Source organism: Mytilus edulis, chromosome 14, assembly GCF_963676685.1.
Source record: "Mytilus edulis chromosome 14, xbMytEdul2.2, whole genome shotgun sequence".
NCBI lineage: Eukaryota > Metazoa > Mollusca > Bivalvia > Mytilida > Mytilidae > Mytilus > Mytilus edulis.
In genome coordinates, this window is record NC_092357.1 from 54517468 (window position 1) to 54532384 (window position 14917).

Consider the following 14917-nt stretch of genomic DNA (forward strand, 5'->3'; position numbering starts at 1 on the left):
TATTAGTTGTAAGGTAATACAACTCATTAACTATATATAGTAGAGGCCTAGAGTCTTTTGATTTGAGGTCCTTGGTTGATGACCTCGAAATTGAGCTCAAGGTCATAGGTAAATGTAACGTTCTAGATTTTGACCTTTGCTTTTACCTCATATGTATACATGATCAAGACTTGGGACTTTTTAAATTAGGTTGCAAGCAATTTCATCTAGAAAAAGACAACCGGAAGTGACCTTTTGTAAACCGGAAGTAGCTATATTTTGTCCTTCATTAATGAAAAAGTATATAGAACCATATATTTTTGGAATCAGTGTCACTTTAACTATCAAACTATACCGGAAATAACATCGTTTGAACCAGAAGTAAACAATTATCTCCCTTATCTATATGTTTTTCCATAGAAACCATACATTTTTGGAATTAGCGTTCAATAAGTTGTCATTTGACGGTACAATTGACATTCAAAACCAAATTTTAATATTTTCATATAAAAAAAGGTCTTAACTGGTGGAAAGACCATCAATGGTTCTCTGAACAATTGGTTTTTAATTTTTTTTTTTTTTTTTCTTCCGCCTAATTTTTTTCCTTCGCTGTTTTTTTGTTTCGCAAGATGTCGCTTAGATTTTTGGAATATGATATCGAACAGTTTATACGCTTTTGAAACCAACTCTGCTTAACCGAATACTTTCCCAAAAAAGAGTTATCTCCCCGAACACTGTTTTTCTTGTTATCTCTAAGGCTTCGCAACCGTATAAGAAACCGACAAATTTATTTTTCCAAATTGCTCGTTATATCCTCAGGATGTTCTGTTTTATTTTGACCGAAGCTATCCGGAGACTCCATATGAGAGTTATCCCCCCTTTTGTATATGATATAGGTGATATGCATTTCTAACTGGTAAACCATAAGTGATAGAGACCTAGGGTCTTTTGATTTAAGATCCTTGGTCCAAAAAAATGAAAATTAGGTCAAGGTCAAAGGTCAAGGTCAAATTCTAAATTTTGATTTTGGCTTATTTTCACTTATTTTCATTAACCTTATAAGATATCGACAAATTATTTTTACTAAATTGTTAGTTGCGACATGATGTAACTTATAAATTTTGGTTGCAAGGGTGCATAGACAATAAACGGGAGTTTTGGCCCCTCTTATATTAACAATTATGCGTAAAGTGATATTACTCATGAACCATACATATTAAGGAACTAGTGTCTTTTGATTTGAGATGTTTAGTCTATGACCTTGAAATTGAGGTCAAGGTCATAGGTTAATTGGACGTTCTAGATTTTGACCTTTGCTGGAAATTCATATGTATACATCATAAAGCCATAGGAACTGACATTTTCAACTGAATTTAAATATTTTCATATCAAAATAGATCCTTTTTGGTTGAAAGACCTTCAATTGTTCTTTGAACAATTGGTTTTTAATTATTAGGTCTTTCAACCTTTCGGATGAAAGACCTATTGTTTTTGTTCTGATTATTAGGTCTTTCCACTTTTCCGTGGAAAGACCTATTGGATTTCTTCTGATTATTATTTTTTTTTTTTCTTCCGCCTAATTTTTTTCCTTTGCTGTTTTTTTGTTTCGCAAGTTGTCGCTTAGATTTTTATACGACCGCAAAATTTGAAAAATTTTTCATCGTATATTGCTATCACGTTGGCGTCGGCGGCGTCGTCGTCGTCGTCGTCGTCGTCCGAATACTTTTAGTTTCGCACTCTAACTTTAGTAAAAGTGAATAGAAATCAATGAAATTTTAACACAAGGTTTATGACCACAAAAGGAAGGTTGGGATTGATTTTGGGAGTTTTGGTCCCAACATTTTAGGAATTAGGGGCCAAAAAGGGCCCAAATATGCATTTTCTTGGTTTTCGCGCTATAACTTTAGTTTAAGTGAATAGAAATCTATGAAATTTTGACACAAGGTTTATGACCACAAAAGGAAGGTTGGGATTGATTTTGGGAGTTTTGGTTCCAACAGTTTAGGAATTAAGGGCCAAAAAAGGGCCCAAATAAGCATTATTCTTGGTTTTCGCACAATAACTTTAGTATAAGTAAATAGAAATCAATGAAATTTTAACACAAGGTTTATGACCACAAAAGGAAGGTTGGGATTGATTTTGGGAGTTTTGGTCCCAACATTTTAGGAATTAGGGGCCAAAAAGGGCCCAAATATGCATTTTCTTGGTTTTCGCGCTATAACTTTAGTTTAAGTGAATAGAAATCTATGAAATTTTGACACAAGGTTTATGACCACAAAAGGAAGGTTGGGATTGATTTTGGGAGTTTTGGTTCCAACAGTTTAGGAATTAAGGGCCAAAAAAGGGCCCAAATAAGCATTATTCTTGGTTTTCGCACAATAACTTTAGTATAAGTAAATAGAAATCAATGAAATTTTAACACAAGGTTTATGACCACAAAAGGAAGGTTGGGATTGATTTTGGGAGTTTTGGTCCTAACAGTTTAGGAATAAGGGGCCCGAAGGGTCCAAAATTGAACTTTGTGTGATTTCATCAAAAATTGAATAATTGGGGTTCTTTGATATGCCGAATCTAACTATGTATGTAGATTCTTAATTTTTGGTCCCGTTTTCAAATTGGTCTACATTAAGGTCCAAAGGGTCCAAAATTAAACTTAGTTTGATTTTAACAAAAATTGAATCCTTGGGGTTCTTTGATATGCTGAATTTAAAAATGTACTTAGATTTTTAATTATTGGCCTAGTTTTCAAGTTGGTCCAAATGGGGGTCCAAAATTAAACTTTGTTTGATTTCATCAAAAATTGAATAAATGGGTTCTTTGATATGCCAAATCTAACTGTGTATGTAGATTCTTAATTTTTGGTCCAGTTTTTAAATTGGTCTACATTAAGGTCCAAAGGGTCCAAAATTAAACTAAGTTTGATTTTAACAAAAATTAAATTCTTGGGCTTATTTGATATGCTTTATCTAAATATGTACTTTGATTTTTGATTATGGGCCCAGTTTTCAAGTTGGTCCAAATCAGGATTCCATATCAAGTATTGTGCAATAGCAAGAAATTTTCAATTGCACAGTATTGCACAATAGCAAGAAATATCTAATTGCACAATATTGTGCAATAGCAATTAATTTTCAATTGGAGTTATCTTTCTTTGTATAGAATAGTAGTTGATAATATATGTTGGAAATTTGCCAGACATGACTATGATGTCATTTTCTATTTTTATTTGCCAATAACTTTATGTAAATAACTTCATTGGAAATTTGCCAATATAAAATGTTGCTGATGAAGCTTTTTTTCCTTATCTTATCTAAAATGTTTTTAGATAATGTATGTTGGACATTTGCCAGACATGACTATGATGTCATTTTCTATTTTTATTTGCCAATAACTTTATGTAAATAACTTCATTGGAAATTTGCCAATATAAAATGTTGCTGATGAAGTTTTTTTTATTGTTTTATACAATAAACAATGTATATTCACTTTTACTACCAACCAATCTTTACCATTCAGTGATAACAAGCACTTTATTTTACATTTTAATATTTTATGATGTATTTAAAAGAGTAGTTATTGTTGCAAACTCCATTAGAAATTTGAATTGATATCAGTTTTGGAGAAAGGGAAACGGGGATGTGAAAAAAAAGGGGGGGGGGGGTTTAAATTTTTCTCATTTCAGATTTCATAAATAAAAAGAAAATTTCTTCAAACATTTTTTTGAGAGGATTAATATTCAACAGCATAGTGAATTGCTCAAAGGCAAAAAAAAACTTTTAAGTTCATTAGACCACATTCATTCTGTGTCAGAAACCTATGCTGTGTCAACTATTTAATTTTAGATTTAAAAAGTTTGAAGAAGAAATCTTTAATTGATTTGTAAAATCTTGACATTTGTTTTGTGTAAAAAAAAACCATGTAATGTCAAAAATTTGATCACAATCCAAATTCAGAGCTGTATCACGCTTGAATGTTTTGTCCATACTTGCCCCAACTGTTCAGGGTTCGACCTCTGCGGTCGTATAAAGCTGCGCCCTGCGGAGCACCTGGTTGGAATATGATATCGAACAGTTTATACGCTTTTGAAACCAACTCGTTTTAAGCGAATACTTTCCCAAATAAGAGTTATCTCCCCGAACACTGTTTCTCTTGTTATCTCTAAGGCTTCGCAACCGTATAAGAAACCGACAAATTTATTTTTCCAAATTGCTCGTTATATCCTCAGGATGTTCTGTTTTATTTTGACCGAAGCCGTATATAGATTCCATATGAGAGTTATCCCCCCTTTTATGTTTGATATAAGAATTTGCATTTCTAACTGGTAAACCATAAGTGATAGAGACCTAGGGTCTTTTGATTTGAGATCCTTGGTCCAAAAAAATGAAAATAAGGTCAAGGTCAAAGGTCAAGGTCATATTATAAATTTTGATTTTGGCTCATTTTCACTTATTTTCAAAAGCCGTATAACTTATCGACAAATTATTTTTACTAAATTGTTAGTTGCGACATGTCGTAATTTATAAATTTTGGTTGAAAGGGTGCGTAGACAATAAATGGGAGTTTTCGCCCCTCTTATGTTTAGAATTATGCGTAAAGTGATATTACTCATGAACCATACATATTAAGGAACTAGTGTCTTTAGGTTTGAGATCCTTAGTCTATGACTTTGAAATTGAGGTCAAGGTCATAGGTTAATTGGACGTTCTAGATTTTGACCTTTGCTCCAAATTCATATTTAGACATCATAAAGTCATAGGAACTGACATATCAACTGAATTTTTAATATTTTCACATCAAAATATGTTGTAAGTGGTGGTAAGACCATCAATGGTTCTCTGAACAATTGGTTTTTATACGACCGCAAATTTTGAAAAAAATTTCGTCGTATATTGCTATCACGTTGGCGTCTGCGTCGTCGTCGTCGTCGTCGTCGTCGTCGTCGTCCGGCGTCCGAATACTTTTAGTTTTCGCACTCTAACTTTAGTAAAAGTGAATAGAAATCTATGAAATTTTAACACAAGGTTTATGACCATAAAAGGAAGGTTGGTATTGATTTTGGGAGTTTTGGTCCCAACATTTTAGGAATAAGGGGCCAAAAAGGGCCCAAATAAGCATTTTCTTGGTTTTCGCACCATAACTTTAGTTTAAGTTAATAGAAATCTATGAAATTTTGACACAAGGTTTATGACCACAAAAGAAAGATTGGGATTGATTTTGGGAGTTTTGGTTTCAATAGTTTAGGAATAAGGGGCCAATAAAGGGCCCAAATAAGCATTTTTCTTGGTTTTTGCACAATAACCTTAGGTTAAGTAAATGGAAATCTATGAAATTTAAACACAATGTTTATGACCACAAAAGGAAGGTTGGTATTTATTTTGGGAGTTTAGGACCCAACAGATTAGGAATTAGGGGCCAAAAAGGGACCCAAATAAGCATTTTTCTTGGTTTTCGCACTATAATGTTAGTATAAGTAAATAAAAATCTATGAAATTTAAACACAAGGCTTATGACCATAAAAGGAAGGTTGGTATTGATTTTGGGAGTTTTGGTCCCAACAGTTTAGGAAAAAGGGGCCCAAAGGGTCCAAAATTAAACTTTGTTTGATTTCATCAAAATTGAATAATTGGGGTTCTTTGATATGCCGAATCTAACTGTATATGTAGATTCTCAACTTTTTGTCCCGTTTTCAAATTGGTCTACATTAAGGCCCAAAGGGTCCAAAATTAAACTTAGTTTGATTTTGACAAAAAATGAATCGGTTGGGTTCTTTGATATGTTGAATCTAAAAATGTACTTAGATTCTTGATTATTGAAGTTTTTTTGGTCCAGTTTTCAAATTGGTCTACATTAAGGTCCAAAGGGTCCAAAATTAAACTTTGTTTGATTTCATCAAAAATTGAATCCTTGGGGTTCTTTGATATGCCAAATCTAACTGTGTATGTAGATTCTTCATTTTTGGTCCTGTTTTCAAATTTCAAATTCTACATTAAAGTCCAAAGGGTCCAAAATTAAACTAAGTTTGATTTTAACAAAAATTGAATTCTTGGGCCTCTTTGATATGCTGAATCTAAACATGTACTTAGATTTTTGATTATGGGCCCAGTTTTCAAGTTGGTCCAAATCAGGATCTAAAATTATTATATTAAGTATTGTGCAATAGCAAGTCTTTTCAATTGCACAGTATTGTGCAATGGCAAGAAATATCTAATTGCACAATATTGTGAAATAGCAAATTTTTTTTTAATTAGAGTTATCTTTCTTTGTCCAGAATAGTAAGCAAGAAATATCCTATTTGTGCAATAGCAAGAATTTTTTTTAATTGGAGTTATCTTTCTTTGTCCAGAATCAACTTAAATCTTTGTTATATACAATATACAATGTATATACACTTTTTACTACCAACTGATAAATTTAAATAATCTTTACCATTCAGTGATAACAAGCAGTTTTTTTACATCTTAATATTTTATGATGTATTTAAATGAGTAGTTATTGTTGCAAACTCCATTAGAAATTTGAATTGATATCAGTTTTGAAAAAGGGAAACGGGGATGTGAAAAAAAAGGGGGGGGGGTTAAATTTTTCTCATTTCAGATTTCATAAATAAAAAGAAAATTTCTTCAAACATTTTTTTGAGAGGATTAATATTCAACAGCATAGTGATTTGCTCAAAGGCAAAAAAAACCTTTTAAGTTCATTAGACCACATTCATTCTGTGTCAGAAACCTATGCTGTGTCAACTATTTAATTTTAGATTTAAAAAGTTTGAAGAAGAAATCTTTAATTGATTTGTAAAATCTTGGCATTTGTTTTGTGTAAAAAAAAACCATGTAATGTCAAAAATTTGATCACAATCCAAATTCAGAGCTGTATCATGCTTGAATGTTTTGTCCATACTTGCCCCAACTGTTCAGGGTTCGACCTCTGCGGTCGTATAAAGCTGCGCCCTGCGGAGCACCTGGTTAATTATTATTATTATTTTTTTTTTTCTTCAGCCAACTTTTTTTTCCTTCGCTGTTTTTTTGTTTCACAAGATGTCGCTTAGATAGTTGGTATATGATATCGAACAGTTTATGCGCTTCTGAAACTGACACCACGTAACAAAAAACTTAAACTTGTAAGAGTTATCTCCCCGAACACTGTTTTTCTTGTTATCTCTAAGGCTTCGCAACCGTATAAGAAACCGACAAATTTATTTTTCCAAATTGCTCGTTATTTCCTCAGGATGTTCTGTTTCATTTGGACCGAAGCTATTCGGAGACTCCATATGAGAGTTATCTCCCCTTTTATATATGATATAAGTGATTTGCAGTTCTAAATGGTAAACCATAAGTGATAGAGACCTAGGGTCTTTTGATTTAAGATCCTTCGTCCAAAAAAATGAAAATTAGATCAAGGTCAAAGGTCAAGGTCAAATTTTAAATTTTGATTTTGGTTTATTTTCACTTACTTCATTAACTTTGTAAGATTTCGACAAATTATTTTTACTAAATTGTTAGTTGCGACATGTCGTAACTTATAAATTTTGATTGGAAGGGTGTGTAGACAATAAATGGGAGTTTTTGCCCCTCTTATATTTAGAATTATGCGTGAAGTGATATTACTCATGAACCATACATAATACTGACCTAGGGTCTTTTGATTTGGGATCCTTAGTTTATGACCTTGAAATTGAGGTCAAGGTCATAGGTAAATTGGACGTTCTAGATTTTGACCTTTGCGCGAAATTCATATTTTTATATCATAAAGACATAGCAACTGACATTTTCAACTGAATCTTAATATTTTCATATCAAAATGGATCCTTATTGGTTGAAAGACCTTCAATTGTTCTTTGAACAATTGGTTTTTAATTATTATTATTAGGTCTTTTAACCTTTCGGATGAAAGACCTATTGTTTTTGTTCTGATTATTATTATTATTAGGTCTTTCAACCTTTCAGGTGAAAGACCTATTGTATTTGTTCTGATTATTATTATTATTATTATTATTATTATTATTTTTTTTCTTCCGCCAACTTTTTTTTCCTTCACTGTTTTTTTGTTTCGCAAGATGTCGCTTAGATATATGGTATATGATATCGAACTGTTAATACGCTTCTGAAACTGACACCGCGTAACAAAAACTTTTACCTTGTAAGAGTTATCTCCCCGAACACTGTTTTTCTTGTTATCTCTAAGGCTTCGCAACCGTATAAGAAACCGACAAATTTATTTTACCAAATTGCTCGTTACATCCTCAAGATGATTTGAATAATTTTGACCGAAGCTATCCGGAGACTCCATATGAGAGTTATCCCCCCTTTTATATATGATATAGGTGATATGCATTTCTAACTGGTAAACCATAAGTGATAGAGACCTAGGGTCTTTTGATTCAAGATCCTTGGTCCAAAAAAATGAAAATTAGGTCAAGGTCAAAGGTCAAGGTCAAATTCTAAATTTTGATTTTGGCTTATTTTCACTTATTTTCATTAACCTTCTAAGATATCGACAAATTATTTTTACTAAATTGTTAGTTGCGACATATCGTAACTTATAAATTTTTGTTGCAAGGGTGCGTAGACAATAAACGGGAGTTTTCGCCCCTTTTATATTTAGAATTATGCGTAAAGTGATATTACTCATGAACCATACATATTAAGGAACTAGTGTCTTTTGATTCGAGATGTTTAGTCTATGACCTTGAAATTGAGGTCAAGGTCAAAGGTTAATTGGACGTTCTAGATTTTGACCTTTGCTTTAAATTCATATTTATACATCATAAAGCCATAGGAACTGACATTTCTAACTGAATTTTAATATTTTCATATCAAAATAGATCTTTATTAGTTGAAAGACCTTCAATTGTTCTCTGAACAATTGGTTTTTAATTATTATTTTTTTTCTTCCGCCAACATTTTTTTCCTTCGCTGTTTTTTTGTTTCGCAAGATGTCGCTTAGATAAATGAAATATGATATCGAACAGTTTATGCGCTTTTGAAACTGACACCGCGAAACCCAATACTTTCCCATATAAGAGTTATCTCCCCGAACACTGTTTTTTTTGTTATCGCTTAATCTTCACAACCGTTTAAGAAACCGACAAATTTATTTTTCCAAATGGCGCGTTACATCCTCAGGACGTTCTGGTTTTTTTTGACCGAAGCCTTATAGAGATTCCATATGAGAGTTAATTCCCCTTTTGTTTTTGAAATTTTGAAATGTATTTTAAACTGGAAAACCATAAGTGATAGAGACCTCGGGTCTTTTGATTTGAGATCCTTGGTCCAAAAAAACGAAAATTAGGTCAAGGTCAAAGGTCAAGGTCGTATTTTAGATTTTTATTGGTCTTTGATTTCCCTATAACTTTTGAATGGTTATAGATACAGAAAATTTTCATAGTGAAAAATGTTTGGTACCTCAAGGGGCAACTTTGTTACATTTCGACTGCATTGGTTTTACCATTGTGTAAGGGACATAATCCCCATTGATGGTTTATATAAAGCCTGCCAACCAACCAACCAACCAACCAATCAATCAATCAATCAATCAATCAACCAATCAATCAATCAATCAATCATGATCAATCAACCAATCATGATCAAACAATCAATCATGATCAATCAATCATGTTTCCGTCTCATGTGTTTAATATAGGGTTCAAGATCTTCTTTGCTTCTTTTTCGCTGTTTCAATTGACCCTATCCAACGTGTTTAACCAACCAACCAACCAACCAACCAACCAACTAATCAATCAATCAATCAATCAATCAATCAATCAATCAATCAATCAATCATGATCATGATCATGATCAATCAATCAATCATGTTTCTGTTTCATGTGTTTAATATAGGGTCCAAGATCTTCTGTTTCTTTTTCGCTGTTTCAATTGACCCTATCCAACGTGTTTAACCAACCAACCAACCAACCAACCAACCAACCAACCAACCAACCAACCAATCAATCAATCAATCAATCAATCAATCAATCAATCAACCAACCAACTAATTAATCAATCAATCAATCAATCAATATGTATGACTGTTTATTTATGACAGTATAGTGAAGGAACAAACTCTCAATTATTCAAGAAAAATTGAAATTTAATATTGTTCTTACGTCTCTTCTGAAAAAAAAATCCACATGTACTCTGAAACTACAAGTCCAATCGACCTCAAAATTTGCAGTCAAATTCAAACCAATCAATCAATCAACCGAGATTTCAAGAAACCCTATCCAACGTGTTTAACCAACCAACCAACGTGTTTAATCAACCAATCAACATGTTTAACCGACCGACCAACCAACCAACCAATCAATCTATCAATCAGTGCATGTTTCCATCTCATGTCTTTAATATGGAGTCCAAGATCTCATTTGTTTCTTTCTCGCTTGTTTCAAGAAACCTATCCAACGTGTTTAACCAATCAACCAAAGTGTTTGATCAACCAATCAACGTGTTTAACCAACCAACTAACCAACCAACAAATCAATCAATCAGTGCATGTTTCCGTCTCATGTGTTTAATATGGGGTCCAAGATCTCATTTGTTTCTTTTTCGCTCGTTTCAAGAAACCCTAACCAACATGTTTAACCAACCAACCAACGTGTTTGATCAACCAATCAACGTGTTTAACCAACCAACCAACCAATCAATCAATTAATCAATCAATTAATCAATGCATGCATGTTTCTGTCTCATGTGTTTAAATATGGTGTCCAAGATCTTATTTGTTTCTTTTTCGCTTATTTCAAGAGACACTATTCAACGTGTTTAATTAATCAATCAATCAATCAATCAATATATATGACACTTTATTTATGACAGTATAATTTAAAAAAAAATGGAAGGAAAGACCTATCAATTGTTCAAGAAGAATTGAACTTTAATTATTTTTATTATTCTTCTTCTTCTTCTTTTTCTTTTTCTTTTTCTTTTTCCGCCACTTTAAAAAAATGAACTTGTCCGCAGCATTTCCGGTTTCATAAAATGTTAGACTAATATGTCTAGGTGAGCCATCAATCGTTCATTTGTGCATTAGGGTCTATTAAGGGGTATTTTGGGGGGTTGAAAGAATGGAGGGGTTTACTATAGAACCCTATGGGATTTTATTTTCGAAAATTTTCAAACGAATATAACTTGAAAACTTTAAATGATAAACACACACAGTCTTTAGAAATGATCATAGGACAATAAAACAAATCACATGAAATAAAGGGGGAATCCCTGGGGGTCATCCCCATCCCCTTAAATTTAAGAATATGTTTTTATCTTGTAAACGGTCCAAATCCCCACTCCTAAACCATATATATTCTTGTATGAGACGATAAAACAAATCACATGAAATTGAAGGGAAGTCCCTGGGGGTCATCCCCACCCCATTCAATTTGAGAATGCTTGTAAACGGTCCAGATCCCCACTCATAAACCATATATATTCTTCAATGGGACAATAAAACAAATCAAATGAAAGGAAGTCCCTTGGGGTCATAAAACAAATCAAATTAAATTGAAGGGAAATCCCTGGGGGTCACCCCCACCCTGTTCAATTTGAGAATGTGCTAGTATCTTGTAAACGGTCCAGATCCCCACCCCTTAACCATATATATTATTGTAGGGAACAATAAAACAAATGAAATGAAATGAAATAAAGCGGAAGTCCCTAGGGGGTCACCCTACCCCATCTTGTTTGAAAATTTGGAAACGGTCAAGATCCCACCCCTAAACCATATATATTCTTGTATGGGACAAAAAATCAAATCAAATGAATATGGGACCATAGAAATGGCGAGTTATGGGAGCTTTGTTTGGGAGACTTCGTAACAGCATCCTGTTACAATTACTTCTTGTTAATCTGGAAATGTGTCAATAAAGAATGTGTCTTACCTTTATCAATATAGACCTTTTACTTTTAAAGTTCTTTCCAGAAATGAATAATCCAGATTTTATCAAGTCATTTTAAAAGGCTTTGTACACTTGTATTGACCTTTTGCGTTAAGCAAGATTTTATTTTTTTAATATGATCAATGAAGCTTTGAAACCTTCCTGTTTTGGGTTAAGGAAAAATATATTTATAGAGCTAAATCAATATGTTGACCTAATTCACTGGTTAAGTAGTTAGGCCAGAGCAAATAGTCACTAGATTTTCTTTGTCTGTTTTAAGGAGATAAGGAGGAAATGTTCATTCGGGTACACATAAAACATCAATAATCATGGAAACAAATGTTCAAATAGGTTCAATGTTCCTCTAAAAACCTTACAAATTTCTCAGAAGTTACCAAGTGAAATATTTTAAAAGCTGAGACAAAATATCAAGATAAAATGCAGTTTTTGGCTAAATTGATTATGTCTCTGAAATTAAACCAAAAGTATAATGGTTGCATTATTTCATGCATCAATTTGTGAACAACAATATAAGATGAGCGACACAAGCTCTTTAAAGCCTCTAGTTATAAAAACTTTAAGAGAAAGGGGGCATGTTTAACAATTGTAGTAGATACATAAATTTTGTTGACAATCATAAATTTATACAAGCTAGTATAAAATCCTATTCCATGTGTTAAATTTGCAATTAAAACTCTAGAAATTTTTTATTGGAGCTAGGAATATTTAGATGATTGATTTATAGGTAATAATGGATTCAATGAAAGTATCATACACATGCATCAATAACCAATGCTATACATGTGCATAACTACGTTTACGTCAAAACGCCCGGGCGTACACTTAAATTTGGTTAAAAAAAATAAGATTAAAAGAATTGGTTAACATTACATCAACCTTCTTTTTTCAATTGCTTGTTAATTTTGAATAAAAGTGAAGAAAACTAGTATCATATTATATATTTGTTCATAATCCTGTCAAAGTCTAAATCTACCGTGATTTTTATAATTTTAAAGTAAGATTCGATTTGTGGTTTGCATATTTTCGCCAAGCCATGACAATTATGTCGCGAAACAAAACTTTTCGATCCCAAAATTTCGTCGGCAATGTCAATGTTATAACTTTGTACATGTAAATTCAGTATGTGGAAAAGTTTAAAGATATCAATAACTATGCCCAACTTTCGTAAAATTTTACGGTTCTCACTGGACAAAAAATGTTTATGGTCAAAGGAATATTCAGAGCATAATGACCGGCGACATTATATATGATGAGTTTTCCCGTATTTTATGGATAAGAAAAATTTCTTTTTGTATTTACAGTCTTATGCTAAAAGGACATGGTTCACTAATGGCACAAAATTGCCTTAAATATCAACTTTATTATAAACCACCAAAAAGGTCTCAATTTGGTTCGTAAATGGGTCTATTTCAAAAGTATAAATGCTAAATATATCAGTTCTTTTCATAAGACTACAAGATATTCGCCAAAGTAAGCCCATTTTGGACATTTTGTCAAAATATGATGATTAAATTTGTGCATTTTTCAGACCTAAAAGCTTTTAAAACACCTTTGCCACCACCTACGATCCAGAATGTTTTGTAACCAAAAGATTCCAATTTTGATATTATAGATTTCATCAATATAAAAACCTTTTGTATCGTAGATGGAGGCCAAGGTTAATTATGCCAAAAACAATTACAATTATGGACAAAAAGTACCAAAATTGACCTTTTAATACAAATTATGCTCATTTAAGGGGTCATTGCTCCATAAATAGTAAAGAAAAGTGCCAGAAAAAATATTTTTGTCTTAGTAGTATTAATTTATCACAAGTATTTCTATGTGACATTTGTAATTTTTTGCCCCAATTTAAAAAACATAAAAAAATCAGGGCCAATTTTAAACCTTCGTGAACCTTCTCCTTTATTACATATCAATTACTATGTTAAACTTTCGGGAAGATTTTTTTTTCCGTTCATTTCTCAGTTTTGTACTGATAGACAGATTTATCTTGACACAATTTGAATTATCAGAAATTTTGTCACGTTTGTTTCGAGCGACATTGATGATCATGTGTCTTTTGTAGAGGAAACACGCGTCTGGCGCAAGTACAATATACAACATTTCAAACCTGGTATCTTAATGACGAGTTTTTTTTGTCATGAAACTTGTGCAGAAATTGGTATTCCAGACCTTAATTAGACTTCTTAATAGAAGAAATATCTATTGAAAATATATGTTTAAATCCTGTTATTGACTGACAAATGAATATACTTTCAGTGGGAAGAAATACCAGGCGAAAACCAGGGTTCTATAGATAACCCTAAAAAAATTGCACCTAAACAACTCAGAAAATTAATTATTTCATGTTCATTTATGAAATTTGCACATAAAAATGTGGTTTTGTTTATCGAATGCTTTACCCAACGGCTCCATTTAATCATATTTTAAAGTAAGGTTTTGACGTTTACTCCACAGCCAATGACCGTCATTTTATTCTAAATAAACACAATGAATAGATTAAACATAAAAAGTCAACCATTTTGAATATAAAGAATGTTGTTATTGATGAGTTTTCAATGACAGGAATGATATGTCATTCTCGATAACTGTTCGGCCCTGGTAATCCATTACCAGTATAGGTAATTTGGTCTGAACCCGCTTGGGCCTTCAGGACTCTGACCGAGTTTCGGGCGTACACATAAAAATAACCTAGCTACGCCACTGCTATAACAACTAAAATCAATTTTGAATAGCATCTTACCCTTTATCAAATCAATGATTTAAAATTTTTTAAAAAGTTACATAATTTTAACACTACAGTGTCTTGGATATGTTTCTGCATGTGCAGAATTTAAGAAGAAAATGGGTTTCATTAGCTGTTTGATTATACATTATGTCAACTCTACATTAATTTCAAACAATTTATTTCAATAACAGAATAATTAAGGCTTACCTTGAATTGGAATTAAGACTGTATACTTGTAAAATTTGATCCATAAATAAAAAAAGTCTCCAATTCTAGATTTCATATAGTCTTTTTGAAAGGCTTTGTACAAATGTATTGTT

At 32.2% G+C, this 14917-nt stretch overlaps 1 protein-coding gene across 4 annotated transcripts in view; it reads left to right on the plus strand.

Annotated features, from left to right (window-relative positions):
- Nucleotides 1-14917, plus strand: part of LOC139503701 (triple functional domain protein-like) — a 267815-nt gene that overhangs the window by 96676 nt on the left and 156222 nt on the right. The window lies entirely within an intron of this gene.